The sequence below is a fragment of the Podarcis bocagei genome (genome assembly GCF_964188305.1).
Source record: "Podarcis bocagei genome assembly, chromosome: 8".
In the NCBI taxonomy this organism is placed as follows: domain Eukaryota; kingdom Metazoa; phylum Chordata; class Lepidosauria; order Squamata; family Lacertidae; genus Podarcis; species Podarcis bocagei.
Window position 1 is genome coordinate 56978839 of NC_138133.1, and position 26261 is coordinate 57005099.

General features: G+C 42.5%; 1 protein-coding gene across 1 annotated transcript in view; it reads right to left on the reverse strand.

Annotated features, from left to right (window-relative positions):
• Positions 1-26261, reverse strand: part of CYP7B1 (cytochrome P450 family 7 subfamily B member 1) — a 102619-nt gene that overhangs the window by 75111 nt on the left and 1247 nt on the right. The gene's annotated exons all lie outside the window — the stretch shown is intronic.

Consider the following 26261-nt stretch of genomic DNA (forward strand, 5'->3'; position numbering starts at 1 on the left):
AGAAACCCCACCACCCTCCACTTCGCTGACATTTAGAAGTCCAAGCAAATATATTTAGTAATTATCCTGCTTATTGCAATTCCAGTTTGCATTTAGCAAAACCAATCCGCTTTAATTGATTAATAAGTGCTAATGTCAACAATTTTTGCAAAGGGAAACTGCTGGCAATGCCAGCAGACCTGCATCTTCAGATTTTTTGCTTCGAGCTAGCGCTTAGTCTGGCATGATCTTTTCTCTCCCCCCCCCCCGCCCCCAGTAGGGTGCATGAGCCCTCTAGCTTCCAAGTGTGTTTCCTACTGCGGTTACATCTTGGCCAGGATACAGATGCTCTGAACAAGACTTTGCATCGACAATGGGGTCATCCCACCACCTTCTTTTCAGTTCGGTATGATCGGTACAAACAATAGTTTGATTTTGATTGCTCCATAGCACGCTTGGGTAGAGCCTCTGAATGCAAGAGAATTGCTCCGAAACAATGGTCTGGTTCATCATCCAAAGCGTCCCTTTTCAGACAGCTGCCTCTGCCACACTCACCCTGACAAACGTCCAGAAAAACAGATGGTTTCAGCATTCATGGGCAGTTTAGTGAAAACCCCAGAGTCAACTATTCAAGACATTGTATCACAAAGCTGAGAAAAAGAGCATTTTTGATGCAAAAAATAAAAAATGCATGTTAGAATTCTGCTCATACACAGTGACATCACAGAGTGGGGTTTTTAAAGTTTTTTTTTAAAGAAAGGTCATGTTGTAACAAAACCCTTTATACACTGAATAATGAATTTTGTTATAACGCAACCTGTTGTTGTTTTTTTAAAAAAAGAAGCCACTGTATGCGATCAGAATTTTTAAATGCATTTTTAGCATCAACCAATGACCCTTTTTAGCATCTTAATGATAATGCCTTGAGTAGCCGAGGTAGTGTTGTGAGCGCACTGCACACAAAGGCGTCCTGCCTAAAACATACAACCACAATGTTCAACTGCAAAACAGTGATACTGACAAGAAAAAAATTGTCTTAGCTTCAACTGCCCTGCTTGTGTGTTGCCTATTAAAAGGAAGAAGAAGAAGAAGAAGAAGAAGAAGAAGAAGAAGAAGAAGAAGAAGAAGAAGAAGAAGAAGAGTAGTAGTAGTAGTAGTAGTAGTAGTAGTAGTAGTTTGGATTTGATATCCTGCTTTATCACTACCCGAAGGAGTCTCAAAGAGGCTAACATTCTCCTTTCCCTTCCTCCCCCACAACAAACACTCTGTGAGGTGAGTGGGGCTGAGAGACTTCAGAGAAGTGTGACTGGCCCAAGGTCACCCAGCAGCTGCATGTGGAGGAGTGGAGACGCGAACCCGGTTCCCCAGATTGCAAGTCTATCGCTCTTAACCACTACACCACACTGGCTCAAGGAAGCTGGGTCCACTTATCATCTTTTATAAAAAGGTAAAGGGACCCCTGACCATTAGATCCAGTCGTGACCGACTCTGGGGTTGCGGCGCTCATCTCGCTTTACTGGCCGAGGGAGCCGGCGTACAGCTTCTGGGTCATGTAGCCAGCATGACTAAGCCGCTTCTGGCAAACCGTTTACCTTCCCGCCGGAGCGGTACCTATTTATCTACTTGCACTTTGACATGCTTTCGAACTGCTAGGTTGGCAGGAGCAGGGACCAAACATCGGGAGCTCACCCAGTCATGGGGATTCGAACCACCGACCTTCTGATCAGCAAGTCCTAGGCTCTGTGCCACAGTGCCACCCACATCCCTTCATCTTTTATAGATTTGCATTTAACTGACTCGACTGTTACACAAGTTGGCTAAATAGAAACATGTCCTCCAAGCAAGATTCTTCCCACTGCTGCTCTACAGAATTCTTTCTGCTGTGATGGGGGCTGCCTGTCCAGTATCTAGTGAGAGGGGAAGTGAACTCAGAGGACGCCCACCTTTGTCAGTCCAATGTCCTCTCTTTTCTCAGTTCATTCAACAGCAAAGGAATAGTTCCACTTCACTAGCAAAGGATGAAGTAGCTAGCACCCAAACAAACACCCGCCGACAAGAGAACCAACAAGCAAGAAGGCACTGCAAACATTGGTCCCATATCCCATGAGCTCTTGAAACATGGGTATTGCTAGCCCAGAGTTATTTCCACACTGCCCTCTGCTGCCAGGAGAGAACAGGATCTGTCAGGATGAGAAAGACTGCACGCAGCTGCCCCTTTTAGAAGTAGTTTGGGGGTAGCAGGAGGAAAGTTGTTTGGATTCTGCACCTCAGACTTCTTTCTCCAATATTCTTGCACACACAGAAGCCAGGCAGAATGAGAGACAGAGAGACAGACATTGTTCTCATTTAGGGGGATCTGAAATGGTGCTCCTTAAAATACCAACAAGGAAGGTCTTCACCCATACCAGCTCCTACTCCCAGTCTGGATGGGTGGCAGGGGGGGTTCAACACAGACTGTGCACTTCGATGGAAAATATACTTGCCTTTTATTGCAAAATCTCTTACACTTTCTCATATGCATTATCTTATTAAGGTTAAAAAAGCACATAAAACAGAATCATATTAAAATAAATGGTAATTCTTTTCTAACCAACTTAGTTCTACTGAAATCAGGGAGCCCTCCTTCCAAGGACCTTACTTCCTAATAATGTATATCTTTTAGTGTGTGGGGTTATATCTTTTAAAAATATTTTTTACTTAGGTATTTTAGATTGTTTTATACTTGGCTTTAAATGTGCATTTTTGTAGTTTTAGTTTCTTCTGGGGGGGAGTGACTAATAAGTACAACTAATAAGGCGCATACAAAGTTAAAGTACACTTATGAGGAAGTAACTTCAATGAAATCAGATGAGCCACTTCCTTTTAAGTGTGCTCAAATTCTTAAAAAATTTATTGGGAAGTAAAATACTTGGAGGAAAACATTCATTGATTTCAGCCAGCTTGTGTTTAGGAAAAGAAAACCCCGCCATTTCATTTTTTTAAAAAAAGAATATAACAAGACATGCCATTTACCTTCATTGCAAATGTGCATTCCCTGCCTAATGCCTCTTAATTTTTCTTAAGGAAATAATACATCATGCTTTAATTGAACCCACAAAGTTCTGCAGGAGTAAAAGGTGTGGGGTGTTCGCATTCAACAAGTGTACAATTTGTGTGCACAATAGGTGAGCTGTAGAAATCAGTATGTGTGAGGGTTTGCCATATTTCAAAATCCAGACAGAAAGGTTTTTGAGCTATTTCTGAGGGAAATCGGCAAAAACGACACTGCCGACATGGGCTTCCATACGTTTGGATTTTCCCAGACATTTAGCCGATTTCCGCCTGGACACTGCTTGCGGCTGCAGTATTCCGGAAATATCTGGGAAATTCCGGATGTATGGCAACCCTAATATCTGTGTCCTTTTTCACATAAACCCTTGTACATGCATAGACACAACTGTGTTCATTGTAACAGCTGAACAAGCCTACATCATCTTTCCAGGGATTGGGGGAAGCTCTCGGTCATCAGCAGCCATATGTTCCCTTTTCTGAAAAAGAGGGCTTCAAGGCTTGCTGGTAAGATGTCATGCAGCCAGCAGTTTTCTTCATCCTCATTCTGCAACTCCTGACAATCTTGAATCCCTTTCTTCGTTTCCCTAAAAAGACTGATAGTTGATAGTTCTTCTGTTGGTTTCTGGTGATCCTGTGTTTCTCCAGGCATGGAACACCCAACCCCCCTAAGTCTATCAGCTTCCCACCCTCTGTCTCTCACCCCCTTCAGCTCCTTTGACCTCTTTCTTTTTCTTGTACAGAGAAGTCTTGCACTTCCGCCTCTGGGGCCAAGATTTTCCACCTTTGTTACCCGCTCCCATAGGACTGCCTTCTCCACCTCTGGTTCCAGATTCTCTCGGGGGACACTGCCACCTCCTGTTGCTGTGAAGTCAAAGCAACAGCAGTCGCAGCCAAGACAGGTGGCTCCACCCCTAACAAGGGAGTAGAGTTGAGCTATAGCAAAGGCCAAGTTGCCCCTCACAGAACAGCCACGTAAATCCCCTCTTCAGGTCAAAAAAGAATGACTGATCAAAGGACATTCTGCTTTACTTAATAAGTGTGTGTGCCTTTGTGGGTGATTTTGAATTGCGACTGCAGCATGAGGGAAGGTTTAACCCTTCTCTCCTCACCTATGATTTCTGACCCCCAAAAGGACATATCTGCATTGCAGTTAGCAATGGGGCAGGGAGCTCCCATTGGTGCCAATGGGAGCCTCCCCACCCCCATCACTTTTTGCAGCACAGGGAGGTTTTTTTTCCTTTGCAGAAACTGCAGCTTGGAAGATAAGGTTAAATATTCCCTTGTGCTGCAGTCCCAATTAGAAATCATCCCTTCCCAGATAAGAGTCTGAAGCCTTGCCTACCAATCTCATGCCTTTTCAGTACCCCCAAACCCTGTCCTTTCAATAACTCATCCATGTGACCCTCTAGCACCAACTCATACACCAAAACCTTCTATGCCATAGGGGGCTAACCCTGTGCAGAAGTATTCACTGAATATTTACAGAGAAGCTGCCACTGGTAATAATCTGTAATAATTACCAGTATTACCAGTGGTAATAATCTGTGTCAAATTTCCATTCCTTATAACATTTGATGTGCTTATATGTTACCCTATTTCTGAAAAGTACTGCTTTTCCTTAACCATTGAAAATTAACAGGTAAATTTTGCCATCTAAAAATCCAGCTTCTTTATAAAAAAAATTTCCCAATAATTGGTAATATCCATTATAGAACCTTGGAAGACACAGATGTATGAATAATTATTTTCATAAAAGTTGTGATTCCTTATTTTTATTGATTGATTGATTGATTGATTGATTAGATTGGTATACCTCCCTTTATCCGTAGATCTCAGGGCAGTTCACAACATAAACATGCAAGATAAAAACTCAAAATACATAATAAGAACAAGGAAAAAACCACCACCACAAACCAATAAACCCCCTTACCCCACCCCCTGCCACAAACACATATATAAGTATTTTAATTTTTTTATTTAATTACTGAGTACTGCTTACCAGCAGAAAGCCAGGCCCAAAATCACAAATAACTTTTCTTTAGAAAAACAAGGTTCTTTAGATCTGTTGGCATGGGTAAGATGAGAGTCCTTAAAAAAGCAGTCTCCTTTTGATTTCTCAGGAAGAGAGAAAGTAGGGGAATTAAGAAGAATACTCCTTTAAACCTCCACCATTCCCCCCCCCCCCGGTTGAGTTAATCACATGTGACAATGATTTGAGCCTGTATTCAGAACCTGTTAAGTATTCTGTCCAGCTGAAATACAAACACTGTTTCAATTACTACAGGAGGCAGGTACGTATTAAAAAGACAGTGACTTCCTTCAGTTCAAAATAGACCCGTGAATTTACATGCGTCTATGCAAGCAAGGATGTATAGGCAGGCTGGTGATCAAGTGGTCATAAACAGTTTCTCCTATTGTGCCTAAGATTTAAACAAACAATCATGACTTTCCAGAATACAACTCCAACCCATTAGTGATATAGGAGTTCAGAGCAGGAAGAATGATGGCACGTTACAAAATTCAGCAGAGAGATAATAATTTTCACGCTACTCGATAGCTGCAGTTCAGGGTGGGTTTTTCTTTTATGCTGTGGGTTTTACAATCTAAACACAGAAATTAAATTCCCATAGTCATAACTCATATCCTCCAATTGCTCCAAAATGGACATTAAGCTCCTCAAAGGGGTTGACAATGTCCTTTTAAATTATAGCTGCTGATTTAGAAGACTGTAATATGACAAAATAGACCTCAAGTCCTCAAGCCTGGTGGAGACAGGGCAATTCCAAGGAGGAGGATTTCTGTATGATCTGCCCTCTGCCGTTCATTCAAGAAACAGCTGCCACTGCTCTACTCACCATTTATTTGGTGCTAAGAATGCTAGGGACGCAGGTGGCGCTGTGGGTTAAACCACAGAGCCTAGGACTTGCTGAGCAGAAGGTCGGCAGTTTGAATCCCCGTGACAGGGTGAGCCAGCATTGATCAGTCCCTGCTCCTGCCAACCTAGCAGTTCGAAAGCACGTCAAAGTGCAAATAGATAAATAGGTACCGCTCCGGCGGGAAGGTAAACGGTGTTTCCGTGCGCTGCACTGGTTCGCCAGAAGCTGCTTAGTCATGCTGGCCACATGACCCGGAAGCTGTGCACTGGCTCCCTCGGCCAATAAAGTGAGATGAGCACTGCAACCCCAGAGTCGGTCACGACTGGGCCTAATGGTCAGGGGTCGTTTTACCTTTACCTTTAAGAATGCGCTAGGTACACTGTATAGGACAAAGAAGTGGCGTGGTCAGGGATAGAGAGTTTGTGGCTTTCCAGAAAACGAACTACAGTACCCAGCATCCTTCAACATTGGCCATGGTGGCTGGGATTAATGGGAATGGGAGTACAACAACATCTGGAGGACCATATCACTGCAGTGGGTGAACAAGGAAGGAATGGGAAGAGAGGTTAGCTACTGACAACAAAGAACAAGGGATATCTTGGGAAGGTGAGGTGCACTGGCTGCCAATTCGTTTCCAGGCCCAATTCAAGGTGCTGGTTTTGACCTATACTGACTTACGTAGCTCAGAACCACAATACCTCGACTGCCTCTCCCCATAGGAACCAACCCAGACCCTGCTATCATCTTCTGAGGCCCTTCTTTGTGTGCCTCCTTCCCAAGTGGTCTGGAGTGTGGCAACACGAGAGCAGGTCTTTTCCCACTTGAGGAATGCTCTCCCCAGGGAGGGTCGCCTAGTGCCTTCATTATACACCTTTAGGCAGCAGGAAAAAATATTCCTCTTCAACCAGACCTTTGACTGATTAACATCCTCTATCATTTTTAATGTATTTGTGGGAGAGGAGAAATTGTTTCGCTTTGGTTTTATTATATATTTTATCTTGTATTTTTATGCTGTGAACAGCCTCGAGATTTTCAAATGAAGGGTGGCATACTATTTAACAAAACAAACAACAACAAGAAGCATCCATCCCGATTTGCTTGTCCAGTGCTTATATGTCTTCCCATTATGCACTTTTCAGTGCATTTTGCCAGCACTCTCCTAACCACAAAAGGTCTGGTTTGTTGGTTGGTTTTAAGTAGATTTGTTAGATTAAAGTAACTGAGTGCTTCAATTCACTTTAATTTCAGAAACTTAAGTTTCTGATATCTGCTTGAATCCCTCCTGCAAAATACAAACAACCTGGAGGTGACCCAAGACACAGCGGTGCAAACAGACACAAGGAAGCTGTTCCAGTATTGCACCAGGGAGGAAAACAGAGGGAGAGGTACAAAATCTTTTACTTGCGCCAAGGCTATAAGAGAAGACAAGGTAGGAAACACAGGGTGCAATTGAACACAACACCACTGTGGGGGTGTTGCAGGAATGGTAGCTGCAGATTGTTTCCCCTGTCTCTGTCCAACTCCAATCTAGCTTAGTAAGGGAAATGCGCAACATCCGGGTTTTTGCTCCACATCACTGGCTACTGTATAGAGGGAAGGAGGCAGGGAAGCAGACAGTGTGATGACATCATATCACACACTACTACTGCTAAACATTATTAGGAGATAAGAAGCATGTGGGAATTGCACTACTGTTTTCAACTGCAATGCTGCTATTTGTGCTGGGCTATGGGGAGCAGTCCCAGGTAACACAAGGGAAAAATCACTGTCGAGTCAATGAAAGTCAAGGACAAACCACAAAGCAGGGTCCAGCATCAAAAATCTGACTAAGGAATAAGCAAGGATGCGGGAACATATGAGAGCTCAATGTGTTGCTTAAGCAAAGCTCAGGTAGAACAAGAAGCCCCGTATATACTCTGTCCTGCCCATAAGAATCAATTGGCCAGCCTGGGTGGATGGGGGGAGTGAACCCAGTAAGTTCTTCACCAATCAAGTTGCCAGCTGCAATTCAGTGATCCATCACATTGGGCAGCTGCAGACTGGTCCAGCAGTTCCTGCACCCATGATCACACTATTTCTATCCACGACTGGAGAAAGGATATTGAAAGGTTTCAAAGCAGTAACTAAATGTGTCAGATTCAAACAGAGTATCAGGGAGCACATCTTTAAACAAAACAAAAAAAAATTCTGAAAGTTTTATGAATTATCCTGCCAATTGGAAATCACAGGTGGCCACTTGAAGGGGATGGTGTGGTCTTAATAAACTAAAGCATTTTATGTAGACAGTTTAAAAGCATATAGCATTTGATTTTCACCAAGACCATGGTGTTTGTGGGAGGTCTAGATAAGAGACATGCTATAAATGAACTATCAAGATTCTCTGTACTGTTCACCATTAATTGCTGCAGCACATATAGCCAGCTGGGATGCAATGCTCTCTTCCAGCAAAAGTCAATTTGAGACTCACCATCATTCTATTGTTTCCATGTCTTCTTCAGCAGGTCTCCATGCCATGTAGTGTAGGTTTGGATTTGCAGGTGGCATGGGGGTCAATTTCTTGGAGAAGATTTAAACTCCTGGCCAATACAATTTCTCCAAGTAGTTGGATGAAACCCCTCAAAATTCCTCACTTGCGCAAGTTGCTATATGCCTTAAAAGCAACTGTTGCTATAACAGTCCTCTGGGGAAAGTGGTTAGAGAGACTGTGTTGTTCCAAAGTTCAAAATCTGACTGCCTGCCCAGAATTTGTAATGTAAAATATCCTTTTGTTTGCAGCGGCTGTTACAAATCAAAAAGCAATTATGTTTGCAAGATATTCACTGTGTGACTTTTTATCCTTAGGGGAATCCACAAAAATAGCTGTGTTAGAGATTTGTTTGTGAGTGTGTTTTTCAAGGGGGTTTGTTTTGTTTTTGCAAACTTGCATGAGAAAACAAGATTGCCTGAAACAGTTTCCATCCTTTCAGCTGAAACTTTTACACATCTCACATAAGTGCAAAAAACCTGCTACATAGAAATATAGTGGCAATTGTGTTTCCTAGATGGTTACATTGTTCTCCTGACCCATTCTCACATTCGACCAAAAAAGATTCCATGGGCTTGGAGCCTCTTCTGCCATATGATACAAAGAGGACTTTTACTGTCCAGGAAATGCAACCTTGGATACCAACCAGAAACACAATTTAAGTGAATGGAACAATTTGTGCACAAGAGAATAACTATTTCTCTAATTGTGTTTTCCAGACTCCCCCCCCCCCCAACTTATTTTTTACTGTCTCAAGTACCAAGATCATCTGATTGCTCTACTTGCTGCTCAGAACTCCCAGGCACCATGCTGCTTATTGCTACTCTAAACACTCCAATATAGAAATCCTTAACCTGAGCAGAGACTCGCTTGACCTAAGACAGCAAGTTACATAGAGTTCCTGGCACTCTATATTGCTCCTGTGCAAGCTTTCACTTTTTTATTTGTCAGGACCATGTGCCACCATCCTGTAATGTAATGATAACCCATTGCATTCCTCCCAAGCCTGGAGCTGCAAGTGTGACATGTGTCAGCCTGACAGTTCTTATATAATCCCCAGCCTTTTAGGAAAAGGGCCATAGCTCAATAGGGCATCCGCATTGCATGCAGACAGTCCCAGATTTAATCTCTGACAGCTCCATGTTTGAAATCCTGAAGAGTCACTACCAGCCAGTGTAGACAATACTGGGCATGATGGACCAATGGTCTAATTCTGTATAAGGCAGCTTCTTGTTTTCCCTCCCCAGCTTCAAGGTTGGAAGGAAGGTTGAGGTTATGAGGTTCCTGCATTTTGCCAGGCACCAAAGCAGTACAGGGCCAATCTAAGCACCCACTGATTCCCCTTCCCCTTTCCTTGGTTGCACAGCAGCCAAACCAGCATGGGCCTCTACCATTTTTGGCTTTGCTTCCAAGAACAACCATAGATGTTGCTCCTACTCTTGTCTTGGATTGGCTAATCTTTCTTGACATTTCTGCTGATCATCAAAACACTATGAGGGAAAGAGACAGAAAGACTTACCTCTGTCTGCCTCACAACCAATGCTTCTTCTAATTCAGGTTCCGTTTTCTTCTTCTGAACTTTCTGCTTGAGGCTTATAATTGATCTTGAATGAATACCCTGTTCTCATCTCAAATCTCTTGACCTTCAAAGGCTCTTGCCTTTTCAACTTTGAAGACTGCTCTTTTCCTTCAGTTCCAGCCTTGGACTTTCAATATCTTTCTCTAACTGCCATGTCCAGGCTCCATCATAAGTCCCAAGTCCAACTCCATACTTGGTTAGATGGCCCATGTTGGGTTTTCCATCAGCCTCCTGATTCTGAGGATGGATCTGCTAGAAATGTCCTTGAATTCACACTAGGACTATTAAATAATTAAATACTTTAGCTGATTTATTTAGCCTCCAAAATGCAAATGTTTCATCAATTACATTTAAATAAAACTGTTCATTCTTGTTCCCTGTTCTCTTCCTTCCTTCATACACCCAAGGGAGACTTCATGGTTTGTTAAACCATAACTTCCCACGGCATCTAGACCAGCCAACTGTAGTTCGTCTGCTCCCTGAAAACCTGGTTTGCAATCCTGGGCATGAGAAGAGAGATTTGCTTGAGCAAATCATAAAATTACATCTGAACTGGGTCTCTATGTGTGTTTATGTATGTACATGTAACACACTATAAACTAGCCTTCCATTTTTGTTATGAGGAATAAATGAAAGACATCTGAAGCCAGAAAACACTTTTAAATTCAATTTCTTAAAGCCCCCAAATGAACATAATTTGAACAGATTTACTTCAGTGTGGAAATCAGATTTAAATTCATGTAGCTTCTTTTCTAAAATTATCACCATGCATTTAATAACCAGTGTTATGCCACAGAATTGTAAATAATCTGGGAAGGAGTAGCAAGTAAGATGCAGATAATGGCAAATATTTGAATCTACCATGTGGGATAAATTGCCCTTTCCAGCCTTCAGAGAGGTATATTTTCTAGATAATAGCTTTAAATAGCAACCCCAAGAGAAATGTGTTGGGCTGATGTCCATGGCTATCTAATGCCAATGCTGAGAACCCAAATGATCTACTAAAATTAAATATCTTATTGGATCAAGAAGAGGACATAAAGGAGAAGGCACCTTTGCTATTGTCATGAGCTGGAATATCAAAAGTAATTACAGTAAAACTTCAGATATATGGAAACATGTTCCCCAGAGGCAGAAGCTGGTTCATCATTATGCTCTTTTAAAGTCCCACAAATCCAAGATATAATTAACTGCAAGATCAGATCTTATGAATGTGTGGGGATCCAAGGACAGAAATAAAGGGGGGAAACCTTTCACAATGACTTCTTGGCTGTGCTGAGTGCACAGCATAATCCAACCACGTGCACTTTGAGCCTTGTTTCTGCATGCCTCAGAGGAGGCCTAGTACAATTGCATCTTTGTGCAAAGAATCCACCAAAATATTATATGGGCAATGCATCTGACTCCCTTGCAAACCTCTCCTCCAGAGTATGCCAAGTGGCTTGGCATTTGCTTTTTGTGCTGGAAGCATGACTTAAACCAAAAGTAAAAGGAGAAGGTTCTGAAAAGCCTGAAAGCGTATCAGAAGTAGTTTGGAGCAGCAAGCATACATTTCCCCCACCTTATCCAACAAAGTGACAAGGCGTGAAGTACAAAAAGGTATAGCAGCAGAAGGAACAGGAGAAGCAAAGGTTTATTGTTTTCATTGTTTTCATTATTTTCAATATATGCACGGCACCAATAATGCCAAGTTCACTGGGGGGTAGTCCCCAGTGTAGTCCCCCTCCCCTATGTGTAACTTAAGCACCTATCAATTATGGTTCCCAAAACTGGATGTGTGTGTGTGTGCACGCACGCGCGCACACACACACACACTTTAAATGTATGGTGCGCACACACCCTGGATTCAAGACAGCAAAGGACTTGTCATGGGTGCCAGGTGTGATTCTATCTAAAGGTAAAGGGTAAAAGGACCCCTTGTTGGGAAACTGTGTACGTGCAGCTACTCACACAGAGTCAATTAAGGTTTGGCAGACAGCTAGAAGTCTGCCTGGAGATAACAGAGACATGGAGACTGTTCCCTGATTGGTCAAGCTCTCTCAAGGGAGTGATAATGGCCTACTAACTGAGAGTTCTGAGTTCAGTGGTAGTGTGTCAGTGTAGGAGTTGTGAGTCGTGTCAGAGAGAGCTAGGATAAGATCCGTGTTCTGTTCCCGTAAATAGTCCACTGTATATAATAAACACCTAACTACAAGTTCCTGGTTCCTGCTTCATCTATCCTGTCTGCAGCCAAGTTGCCAATTACTTCCATGGATTCTGCATGTACTCTGCTAGGTCTGGCTAAGGTCCTGCAACTAGTCGGAAAGTTGCGAAACACCAAATTGGTTTTGCAAATACCCCTGACCGTTAGGTCCAGTCGCGGACGACTCTGGGGTTGCGGCGTTCATCTCGCTTTACTGGCCGAGGGAGTTGGCATACAGCTTCCGGGTCATGTGGCCAGCATGACTAAGTCACTTTCTGGAGAACCAGAGCAGCACACGGAAATGCCATTTACCTTCCCGCTGGAGCGGTACCTATTTATTTATTTGCACTTTGATGTGCTTTTGAACTGCTAGGTTGGCAGGAGCAGGGACCGAGCAACGGGAGCTCACTCCATCATGGGAATTCGAACCGCCAACCTTCTAATCGGCAAGCCCAAGAGGCTCTGTGGTTTAAATCTCCCAAAACTACCACCCAGGGATCATACTCCAAGATGATTTAAAATATGTTAATATGTTGTCTATTGTTTATGTTTCCCTTCTCATTTTGTACTTTAAGCAGAACCAGACAGCCATGCTCACTGGATCAACACACACTATGCTTCCTTTGCAATAACTGTTTTTTGTAAACCAGAAAATGTGCAGCATTTCTATACAAATTAAATTGTAATACATATGGATAAATTATCCAGAGTGCACATAAAGGAAAATTCACTAGACAGCAGTAACAGGGAATCTTCTTCCTTCTCCTGTTGGAGCCTGTTCATTCATTACCTCAGTGTTGTAGTAATGTTTGAAAGCCTGGCACCATCATGGCGGAACCAGTTTCACAGGTCTTGTCCAAGCAATTACTGTCTGATTTGAAATAGGAAATTGTCTTCTGCTAATCCAGACCATTGGTCTCTCTAGCTCAGTAATCTCTACATGGATTGGCAGTGGTTTTCCAGTATTTCAGACTGAGCGTCTTTTCTAATTCTCTTTGGGAATGACAGAAAGTGAACACAGGGAATTGCTTTATACTGAGCCAGGCCATTGGTCTAGTTAGCTTAGTATTGTCTCCACTGACTGGCAGCAGTCATCTTCTGCATGCCAAGCAGATATTCTGACACTGAGCTACAGCCATGTTCCCAGCTCCTCTAAAACATCACCATGAATGAGCTAGAAAGGTTTGTTTAGGGACAGAGTTACAGGATCAGTCTTATTATTGTTGTTAGTAGCATTTATTTATATACAGTGGTACCTCAGGTTAAGTATTTAATTCGTTCCGGAGGTCCATTCTTAACCTGAAACTGTTCTTAACCTGAAGCACCACTTTAGCTAATGGGGCCCCCCGCTGCTGCCACGCTGCTGGAGCACAATTTCTGTTCTCATCCTCAAGCAAAGTTCTTAACCCTGAGGTACTATTTCTGGGTCTTTAACCTGAAGTGTATGTAACCTGAGGTACCACTGCACTGCCTTAAAATATATTTCTCCTGCTCAAGGCAGCTCAGAGAACAAACACAATATCGAGCACTTAAAGCAGAGCTTTCCAAACTTTTCATGTTGGTGACACACTTGTTAGACATGCATCATTTTGCAATGCAGTAATTCAGTTTCACCCACAAACCAGAGATTAAACTTACCCCTTTCCAGCCCCAGGAGGAGCATAAGGAGCATTTGCGCAACACACTTACACACTGCAGCCGACACACTGAATATGTCATGACACACAGTTTGGAAAGCTCTGACTTGAAGCATAGAGAAAAAGATTGGTTCCACACACTCACAGATCTGGTCCCAAGGAAGAATATCCACTGACAGTATGACTGCAACTAGTGTTAAAACCCGTTCCAAGAGAATATTATCCTGCATAGGCACTGATGATGATGATGATAATTTATTTGCACCCTGCCCATCTGGCTGAGTTTCCCCAGCCACTCTGGGCAGCTTCCAACAAAGATTAAAAATACATTAAAATGTCACACATTAAAAACTTCCCTGAACAGGGCTACTTTCAGATGTCTTCTGAATGTCAGGTAGTTGTTTATCTCTTTGACATCTGATGGGAGGCCGTTCCATAGGGTGGGTGCCACTACCGAGAAGGCCCTCTGCCTGGTTCCCTGTAGGTTTGCTTCTCTCAGTGAGGGAACCGCCAGAAGACCCTCGGAGATGGACCTCAGTCTGAGGGAATTCACCGAAGACAATTTCTTGTTGAAACTCGTATTGAACCTGGCTCTTGCTCTTAACCCATTCACTTCTGTTTTAACCTCACTAAGATTTCAATTAAAATTAATGTTCACCTCAGAAAGAATTGGTGCTTAGAGCCAACATATCTTGCCCAGGAGAATAAGACAAATTTGTCTAAGCTCAAGTATTTCAGCAAGACAGCCTTCTTCAGACTAAGCACTCACCAAGGAAGAAGTAAATTATACATGGAGCTGGGTTTAAAAAAGACAATCAAAAGAGGAGGAGGAGTGTTAATAAATCTGCCCTCTGATGAGGATATTCTATTAGAAAATCATTTGTAAGTATATTAACCTGTAAAAACAAATTGCTGATGGGTTCATGGGTTGAATGAAAATATTATGGAGGCCATTAAATACTGAAGAGAATGAACAGGGCACACACCTTCCAGAGAGCAGAGTCAAAATTATTATTATATATATTTCTGCCATTACCAGTATCAGCAGTGTTCAGAAGACTGTACTAGCATCAATAGGTTTTTATATAACTCATGTCAGACTTTCAACATAGAGGGCAACCTGAACTTGAGTATTTCTACGTGCTTCCATATCTAAATAAATATAAAAATACAAATGAAAGTCTTAAAATAAGAATAAAATTATTTATACCAAACCTTACCCTACAAGAAGCTCAGAGAGAAGCCGAAGTGCCCCATGATGTACATTTGGGCCAAATGCTGGCTCTCAGACTAAGCCAACCAGTGAACTTCGTGGTTGACTGGGGATTGAAAGCTAGATTTCCCTGGTCCTATTTTGACTAACCACTATACCTCACTGCCTTGTTTTAATTTCACAGGAAAGTAAGAACATACAGCCTACCTATCATGCTAGCTGCAGGAAATAACAAGGGCCCTTCTCCCAAACAACTTTGTGAAGCATGAGAAGTGGCCATGGACAATTTGGCAACATCTCATGCAAGCATGCCTTCTCCTGATTAGCCACAAAAATATATAGGAAGCTTAGTAGACTCAGTGTCAGGCTCCGTAACTTCATCAGATCATAAACCATCCCTGTAGTTTGCATCTGAGACAAGAAGGAAATTTTGGGGCACCTCACTGATTGACACTTTGTGGGTTTCCCCTCTCTCCCCTGGGACCAGAGACTGGGAAGAACAGGATAATTTCTTTGTCACAACTTGTACCTTGTTTTGAAATAAAAATGCACCACTGACAAAAATGAGTAATTACGGAAGAGTGACAAGACTAGTAGAGCACACAGGATACATCAAGACAGAGATTATTATTTTCCTTTGCAAAGAAATTTCATTATAATATGGCTTGTAAATGCATTTACTTTGCATTTTTAGGGAGGAAGAAATATTAAAGGAATGTGTTTAAGGAAATCATGAGACACAGGATGTCCTCTTGGACAAAACTTTGCTGCTCCAAAATGCACACAAGTGCTAAAAATAATGCAAAAAGCCCACAAACATTTGGTCAAGAATCATCACCCTTCTTGAACCGACTGCTAGTTTCCTGTGTTCCCAGAATATTTTTATCAACTGGCATACAGCTCTGTACCATATGGCATGGCACACTAACGAGTAAAGAACTTGATTTAAATATACAGGGAAATAAAAATAAATGTTATACCTATACAGGCGCAAATAAAGCTACACATTCATAGGCCCCAAAGCTCTTCTTGCAGGGAGAATGTTGGGTTATTCCAAAATAAAACAAAAACAACGCAAATCTGTGGCACCTTACGAGGTGTCACCACTAAATATAACAGTCATTTTAATCACTATTTAAAGCTTCTTTCCCCTATCACCATAGTTATGTATGGATTGGTACATGTTCCTTAGGAGAAAAAGAAAAAGCAATGGAGGTTTCAGCTTGGGGTTCTAAAAAGCAGTGACCCAAGATTTAGTTTCTGTCAACCACTATCTCAGGTTATATTTTGTGACTGGAAAAGCTGGGTTAAATATTACCTTGTATTTATTTGTTAGTTAAAACATTCGTACACTACCCTTCAATCCAGTGAAAATAACACATAATGTATAGCATAAAATATACCATTTTAGCGTTTTGCCTTGCTAAATATTGTGAGCCACAAGGGATAGATTTGGTGCTTAGAGCCAACATATCTTGCCCACAAGGCAGGGGATGGATATTTCAGTCTTCAAGACAGCAGAGAACGCATTAACCATCTTACTGCCCTGCCTTGTAAGAATAAGATAAATTCAGAGAATCTAGAAAAGCCACATGCACAAAAATGCAGGCTAACTTGATGTTAGCACAGAGGAATTTTAAATGTATATTTTGTTTCCAATAGATGGTCTAAATGGTGAGCATCTCAAAAACGTGGTTCCAAAACATGGTCAGCATGTTTTAAAAGGTGCTTATCATAGACTCTAGTATGCCAGCATACCAGGGGACGCAGACTGCTGTCATATCAAGATGGCAAGACTATGAAGAAGATGATGATTTTGGATTTGATATCCCGCCTTTCACTCCCTTTAAGGAGTCTCAAAGCGGCTAACATTCTCCTTTCCCTTCCTCCCCCACAACAAACACTCTGTGAGGTGAGTGGGGCTGAGAGACTTCAAAGAAGTGTGACTGGCCCAAGATCACCCAGCAGCTGCATGTGGAGGAGCGGAGACACAAACCCGGTCCCTCAGATTACAAGACTACCGCTCTTAACCACTACACCACACCAGTGATGCTTAAATTTGACACTGACCACATGGTTTATGTGTGGTGACATCATGCCTATAGAGGGCAAAAGACCTCTTTAGGAAGACCAAGACCGCCAGGGTTTAAACCAGGACTCAAAGCCTTTGGAATTTACCCTTTCATGGATTAATAGTGCATTGTTATAAAAAGTGATCATCCTATCAACTCACTTTCCAGAAGCATTTAACAGGTCAAAACCTGAACCTACAATTCAAAATAAACAAAAGGATCTATTACAAACAATCCCACAGAAAATTGAATTCCTGGATTTGAATTCACAAGTACAAGTTAGTACTGCAAATCAACATTTCCCACCGCATCAAGCAGTTGGTCCCTTACCTTTCCCACCCCGACCTGGCCACAGTGATCCATGCGACAGTCACCTCCAGGCTTCACCAATGTAATTCGCTCTATGCGGGGCTGCCCTTGAAGCCGACCCAGAAACTCCAGCGGGTGCAGAATGCTGCAGCGAGGCTCCTCACGGGGTCTCTGCCATGGGAGCATATTCACCCAGTGATTCTCCAGCTGCACTGGCTCCCGGTGGAGTACAGGGTTAGATTTAAGGTGCTGGTTTTGACCTTTAAAGCCCTTCATGGCCTAGGACCCTCGTATCTACGGGACCGCCTCTCCCAGTATGCCCCAGGGAGAGCCTCAAGGTCCATAAATAGCAGCACTCTAGAGGTCCCGGGCCCTAAGGAAGACAGATTAGCCTCAACCAGAGCCAGGGCCTTTTCAACACTGGCTCTGGCCTGGTGGAACGCTGTCTCATGAGACCAGGGCCCTGCAGGATCTGATTTCTTGTTGTTCCACCTGGCCTTCAGCTTGGAATCAATTTGATTCCCTCCCCCTCTTCTTTTTTCCTTTCTCCTCCTGTGGATTTGAGTTTCCATTGAAATGAGGCTGTATTTTAATGTTTTAATGTTGTATTTCAATCTTGTTTATAAGCTGTGTTTCCATGAATTTGTTTTTATATCAGGTGTTAGCTGACCTGAGCCCAGTCTTCGCTGGGGAGGGCGGGATATAAAAAAAAAAATTAAAAAAAAGAAGAGGAAGAAAGAAACAGCACTCTTCTCAGTTTTGATTTGTGCAAACACAAAAGCATAGAATGCTAGATGTCAGCCAAGTAGTTTATTTAAATGTGAATTATTTTTATAGCTACTATTAAAAGCAAAATGGCAAGAGACATTTGTTTTCCTGCCATAAAAATAGGGTACCTTGAAAGATTCCTTTAAAAAAAATACAAAAAAAAGTCCAGAGAGAGAAAGAACCAGAGAACAGGTTGAATGGGAGATTCCCTGAAACTCAGCAGAAGAAAAACAATGAAGTCAGCTATGGACATGGATATGGCACTTCAAAGAACATTGCCCAACAGCATGTTTGTTTGCTACTCTATATGTGGTGTTTATAATTATATATATTGCAACATAATTAACCTACTTAGCATTAAGATTATAAAAGGTGTGGACAATATGTTATCAGAGAAGGAAGAAATTACAACTGGCATCGATTTCTAGATATAAATCACCTACCTTGTAGTTGTCAGTAGACATTAAAGCAAGCCACAATAGAAATATTTCTTAAATACATACTTTAATTAAATCATGGTAATATATGTGATCAGATTTGAGAAACATGTCTCAAGATGTTTACAAGCCCTTGGAGATGTTCTAATAATCCTACCAAAAATATCCCTTTTCCCAAATAATGGGTTATTTGGGGACGCCGTTTTGTCCCCCAGAAATTCCAAGTGGGTGCATCAGGGATGGGAGCCTGTGGCCATCCAGATGCTGCTGAACTACAACTTCCATCATCCCAGACCATTGGCCATGCTGGCTGGGAGTGATGGGAGTTGTGGTACAACACTATTTGGGGGGCTTCGGGTTCTCCACTGTTTATATAAGCAGGGCTAATTCCATACATGCTAATCTTGTAGCAGTGTAACAGACTAAGAAATATACTTTAACGTAACATTTCATGGGTCAGAACTCATTTTGTCAGTTGAATGAAAAGGCAGGTTCATTCAGAAGAGAGCCGGAGGAGAACTTGGCTGGCTGAACAGGAGAAACTATGAAGATGTCACTTAGCCCCCTGATTAAAGTGGGGGGGGGGAGAGAGAGAGATGGAGAGAGAACTGTTTTGTTAAAGAGGTTTGCAGCAGAGATTGTGTGTGAATAACACTTTTCAAGTTGTCACTCAAACTTCTAGTACACAATTATCCTGCAATCCACTGTGGGTTAAACCACAGAGCCTAGGACTTGCTGATTAGAAGGTCAGCGGTTCGAATCCCCATGACGGGGTGAGCTCCTGTTGCTCAGTCCCTGCTCCTGCCAACCTAGCAGTTCGAAAGCACGTCAAAGTGCAAGTAGATAAATAGGCACCACTCCGGCGGGAAGGTAAACAGCGTTTCCATGTGCTGCTCTGGTTTGCCAGAAGCTGCTTAGTCACGCTGGCCACATGACCCAGAAGCTGTACACCGGCTCCCTCGGCCAATAAAGCGAGATGAGCACCGCAACCCCAGAGTCGGCCACGACTGGACCTAATGGTCAGGGGTCCTTTTACCTTTACATCCAAGTGTCATAGAATATGTCTGCCTACATTAGCCACATTCTATTACAGCCCAGAGCACTCAGGATCCTTATTTAAATTTACTGAATATTTATACCTCATTTTTCTATGAAGACAATAATCAAAGCAGGTTACAATACACAAAACTTAACAAAGGAAAGCAAAACCTTAAATATTAAGGGACCATCAACAGTAAATCAGCATGTCTGAAACAGTATCTGCCTCTATTAGTAGAACTCTAAACCAGGGGTCACCAACCAAGTATCTGCAGGTGCCATGATGCCTATGAAGGCTTCCCTTGGAGAAATGCCCCAAACTCTGAGCTTCCATTTGTTTTTGTGGTTGTTGTTTTTTTGGGGGGGTTAAGTCTCCCAGAACAAATATTATGGGGCAAAGGATGCAGGCACCTTCTATGTGATTTCTGTGAAGTGAGAGTGGTGTGGCTATTTTCCCCCTGGTACTGAGGAATGTTCCTTGTTATTAGGCAGCAACAGCATCAGTGGGTGGTGTGGGGAGGTAGGTGTGATCTCCATAATCAAGACCAGCAGGGCATAGGCAACTTCTTGTGAATAAGGCTGTCAGGGCTGTTTATTTCTCTCATTTTGTGTTATGCTATGCTCCCCATAGGGATGAGGGTGGCACTGTGGGTTAAACCACAGAGCCTAGGACGAAAGCCCGTCAAAGTGCAAATAGATAAATAGGTACCACTCCGGCGGGAAGGTAAACGGCATTTCCGTGTGCTGCTGTGGTTCGCCAGAAGCGGCTTAGTCATGCTGGCCACATGACCCGGAAGCTGTATGCCGGCTCCCTCGGCCAACAAAGTGAGATGAGCGCAGCAACCCCAGAGTCAGCCACAACTGGACCTAATGGTCAGGGGTCCCTTTACCTTTTTTATACTCCCCATGGTTCTTCCCCCTTCATGGCACCCATTTTCTTTTACTGGCTACCCCAACCTTCTTCTGAAATTTAAAATGAGCTAGTCCAAACAGGTTGGCAACCCATCGTCTATCAAAGCAGATTAAGAATTTGTGGTCTTCCTACAGGAATCTGGTTGGGCACTGTGAGAAGTGGATGCTAGATTAGATGGGTCTTGGGCCTGATCTGACATGGCTCTTCTTATATTCTTAGCAGGGGGGGAAATGATGGTTGGATGGACCTATGTGGATAGTCAATGTGTTGCTTTCCATTTGTTGGACTCCAATTCTCATTGGTCCCTAGCAGTGCCTCTAGCAGTGTGCCTCTAAGGGTCACCAGCACCACATCCATGGACACTATGATGGCCTTGAGGACTTCCTTACTGCCAGCAAAGTCTCTGAGCATTCCCCTCACTGCCTCCTTTTTTCTTCCTTGGAAAGCGTGTAAAGCTGAAGGAGAAAGTTGAAAGAATGCTACTCAATCCCACTTCCTTTTTCAGTCTAATTGTTTTAAGGGTCAGACCAGTTGAACAGAGGGAAGAGTGACCAGGAAAAGGGGGCAGGGTGGAGTAGGAAGGAAAAGAGAGTGATCTTGGAGAAAATAATAATAATAATAATAATAATAATTATTATTATTATTATTATTATTATTATTATTATTATTATTATTATTATTATTTATACCCCGCCCATCTGGCTGGGTTTCTCACACCACTCTGGGTGGCTTCCAACAAAATATTAAAAATACAACAAAACATCAAACATTAAAAACTTCCCTAAACAGGGCTGCCTTCAGATGTCTTCTAAAAGTCAGATAGTTGTTTATTTCCTTGACATCTGATGGGAGGGAGTAATGAGAGTCTGGGAGTGGCAAAGGGAAGAAAGTGAGATGCTACGTGAGAGAGATTTGCATGTGTATGTACGCACACAAACTGGATTCAGTTAAATGAATCATCTTGAAGTTGTGTAGTTTTCACACACAAGCACACACATACATAGCCCAACTAACATTGAGCAAACATTTAAAAATTACTGATTTGGTACTTTTCAGTGTTGCCATGCAGCAAAAACATGGGTTCTTATGGATCATCAGGTCACCTCTTGACCCACAAATGTGTTCTGTGGCTTTTTGTGTATGGTTTTCTTGCCATCTTGTGTAAAAATCATGAATGTATGCCTTTTCTTAGTCTTTTAGTGGTGCTGGCAAGTTCTGCGATTTTTACTGTGCAATCTACCAATGTATAGTTTAATTTGATGGTATTCTTTTGGGTAGGGGATGGCTCTGTGTAAAATCATGCAAATTCAAGAGGATCCATTTTATTTCTCCTGGATCTCACTTCTCCCCATGCTTCATAAAATACTTAAATCATTTTTGTGTGCACATATGCATATACACTGTCTGGGTGGGGAGGGAAGAACCAGAGGGGGTGGTGCCCTCTCTCAAAATTCCAGCTGTGCCCTTTGGCTGAAAAATGTTGGAGGCCCCTTCTCTAGGTGGATGTTCCTACCAAAATCTAATCTCTCGAGCATAAACGACCTAGCATGAAAAGCAATAAGCTACTGAATGAGAATGATCATGAAAAAGGCAATAAGTAGTGTACATTACTATGGCATGGCAACGAAAATAGAGTGTTTTCAATGCTACACTCTCTTCTGCCGTTAACATTTTATAACCTAGTAAAACCTTCTTGCTATTTTCCTTTCAATTAAAAACATCTAACATCCTTTTAGGTATAGAATTAGTCATTTGCCATTCACATCCTTCCTCTAAATGGGCCATTTGAGCCTCTGAAGATATTAAAAGACACAATTTGAAAGGTAAAAATGGCAGAAGCGTTCTTGGCTCAAAAGTAATACCAATAGCCCAGACGCTCTCCAAAGACTGCAAAAATATACAAACAGGATTTCCAAATGTGTGCACTAAACCAGAATGAGGCAATAGTTTATCTAACTCACTCTAATACATCCTGAAACAATTATATATTCATAGATGGATTTTTTTAAAAAAAATTAGAGTCCCTGGCATGTGCAGAACAGAAAAAAGTAAGCAGAAAACATGGCAATCTCCCTTTAAGAATAAGACCATAAACAGAACATCCACAACGTATTTGCTGGATAAATGCTCATAGCTGAGAACACAGAACGGTGTTTTCACTGAGCTGGTACACAACTCTACGATCTCAAAAATACAGTGTTATGTTTTTGGTTCCAAGCTTTATAGCCAAAGCTATTGAGGCAATGATATCTATGAATAAAGTTGGAGGGGTTGCAGTATTCCTACCTATGGTAGGATTCTGATGTTCTTCAAGAGCCACCATCAGTGATGTCAAAAAGTACTTCTTCACACAAAGAGGAGTAGACAAATTCAGAGAGGCTATCAATGGCCACAAACCATATATTTACATTTGCTATTCTGGCAATAAAAATGAAGGCATAAAAATGAAAAGACAGAAGGCTACATCTTTCCATGCTTTCTGAGACTGGATCAAAGCAGAAAAACTATCATATATGGATACAGACACAGATGTTTTACATAAGCGGAGTTCGACTTTTGGCTCATTTGGTTTAAAAGAGATGTTAGTAGACCTATAATTTGTCACAAAGAAGGAAATGATGTTCTCTTGTTGTTGGATATCACCAGCTCCAGAGATCATAGCTAATAGCAGGGATGAGAGGAGCTACAGTCCAATGACATCTGAAGGACCACAGAATCCCTGCCTTTGTTTTAGAAATATAGCTTAGTTCAGGGAAATGGTTTCCTGTAGAATAATGTTAGGTAATTATTATCTGGAAGCAAACTTACACAACATTGTTCTTCATATGGCAAACATTACTGGTACATTTAATCTCTAGCCTGTGTGCTGGGATTCCCTATAAACAGGAGCCTTTATACAAGCACTTCAAAACTGCATGGTAAAAACACCAAAGCAAGTGAACGTGAAAATATGCACATACTCTTATTTATTTCAGTGCAGATTTGTGTGTGTGTGTTGTACAACAGCCACATAATGAGGGAACAAGAAGACTTCTCCAAAGAATGGGCTAGTTTATAGGTTTTAGCAAAGTTTCACCTCTCACCATGCCCACTTTCAATTACTCTGGTGCCACCACTGTTTCCAACTAATCACTGAGTTTTGTGAGGTGTGGCATTGTGTCTTGGAAGGCCCCCACCCTAAGGAGATCCAAGAGGCCCACTCTGTGATCCCGTACAACACCAACTGATAATTTCTGATTTCTGCCAACCTTCCATAAAGAAAGCATAAACATAAAACTGCCTAAAGGTATGATTCAAAATAATAATAAAAAACTAAAAGGCCAAAACGTGTGACTCCTCAATGCACCATCCCACTCCCTCAAAGGCCTGGGCAAAGATGCACATCTTTACTTCAGTTTACATATTGCATTTTAATCAAAAGGCTGTGTATCTACAGACACAGCAGATGCAGACTCACGCCATTAAATAAGACTTTGCCATGTAAGAGTAACACCTCCTTCTCCCGCTCTTCCTGCTCAGGCTGAGAGGGCAAGTGGCACAAGGCGAGTGGAAGCTACAAGAAACAACCTCTGCTACCTCCCTTCTTGCTCTCAGAGGTGCGGAGGTAAAGATTGAGCCTGCCACAACCACCACCCAGAAAGTATGTGAGCGAGAGAAGGCAATAGCTATTCCTGCAGTCCCACCACTTCTTGCTCTCTCCCTCTCCCTCTCTCTCTGGGCCACGTAGAGAAAGAGAGCGAGCAACAGTTGTTGGGACTGCAGGAATAGCCATTGCCTTCTCTCACTCACATGCTTTCTGTGAGCCGTGGCTGTGGCAGGCTCAGTCTGTGGTGCTGCTGGAGACCACAATCCACCACATCTGCCTGCCCTGCCTCTCTCTGGATGGTGCAGCAAAGAAGGTTGGTCCCACAGGGCCAAATCCCCACCACTACTCTGACCAGAGGGAGACAGAAGCAGCTGCTCATGCAAGGAGCAAACCTCTCATCTTTTCTCATCCTCTGGGCAAGAGCACAGAGGAAGAAGCAGAGCCACCTCTGTAGCATGGAGATGTGGACATGGCCTATTCTCATTTGCCCACTCTGGGATGAGTGCAGGGACAACTCTGGCTCCAATCCTTTCCCCTCTGCAGCCCCACAACAGAAGGTAACAAGCAGAGTCAAGTACGCTACCAGAAGCAAAACTTCCTTTAGAAAATGGAATGGGGACGAAAAGAAGCTAACACTGGCAAAAGAAATTCAGGCAGGCTTCCAGGGACAGGGAGTGGCATGTTGTGAAGATAGCATGGGGAATGCCCTCACACACTCACAGTAGTGTGATAAAAGGCTGGCAGGCGGGCATGGGGGCGTGTGATAGCAGCAGGAGCAAAAACACAAGGAGGTAGGTGAGGCGAAAGAAAGGAGAGACAAGTAGCTAGGAGAAGGAGAACCTTTGCCCCAGGGAGAGACGAGAAAAACAAGGGAAACGCCTGTGAGAGGCAAGCCGGGGAAGTAGAGCAAAGTTATAAGTGCTGCTTATAATAAAAGGGATCCTGTGATCACACAGGCAGAACCTGGACTAAGGAACCATTCCGGGTACCCAAGGCTTCTCAGGGGGGTGAGGTGTTATAGGGAAGAAGAATCCTGACACAAACAATAATGAATGCTAATTAGGAATATGAAGAGCACATTGCTAAAATCATAAAAGCCCAAGCCAAAAAAAAAAATGCTTTAAATACATCAGCAATAGATTATCAGCTAGGAAGGGAACTGGGCCTTTGGATGACAAGAGTCAAAGGTGTGATAGAGGAGGATAAGGAGAATGCCGAGAAGCATTTGTCAGGTTGCTGTGCCTGAACTAACTTTTGCAGAGAGGGAGTCTGAGGAACTGCAAAAAAAAGTGGTGACAAGGAATGATGTTCTAGGCCTCATAGATGAATTGTTAAAGATAAAATAACCAAGCACACAGAGAACAAGCTTTGCCAATTTTACTTTCAAAAAGTAAAATTCCTGACACCCATGAAATTGTTCAGCTTTTTTTGGGGGGGGGACCTAAGCTTTTTGAACTGCTTTTTCCATTGTGTTGCCATATATCCAGGTTTTCCATGACATTTTGCCAGTTCAGCAAATGACACCTTTTTTACACCCGAAAGCAAGGACACGTCAAGAATTTTCGTAATGTATGGCAAGCCTACCAAAGCACAGCCAAGATGGCTTCTGCAAGTCCTGCCTCACTATCTTGTAGAATGCTTTAATAATGTCAACAGGCATATAGCTAAGTGTGACTCAGTTGACATAGTGTATTAGAACTTCTGAAAAGCTTTTGACAAAATGTCTCATCAAAGATCCTGAGTAATCTTGGCAGTCATGGAATATGAGGAGAGGTCCTATTGTAGATCAGGAAGTAGTTAAGAAACAGGAAGCACAGAATAGAACCATATAGACAGTTCTCCCAATGAAGAGGTGTAGAAAGAGGAGTCCCACAAGTATTGGTAGACAAGTACCGGGATATGAATGATAAGGCCATCTGTGGCCACAATAGCTATGTTCTACCTCAGAGACAGTATGCATTTGAATGGCAGTTGCTGAGAATCACAAGTAGGGAGAGCACTGTAACACTGATGCCCTGTTTGTGGGATTCCCATGGGCATCCAATGATTGGTATTAGGACATGTGTTTTATACCTTGTCCATAAATTATGTAGATTT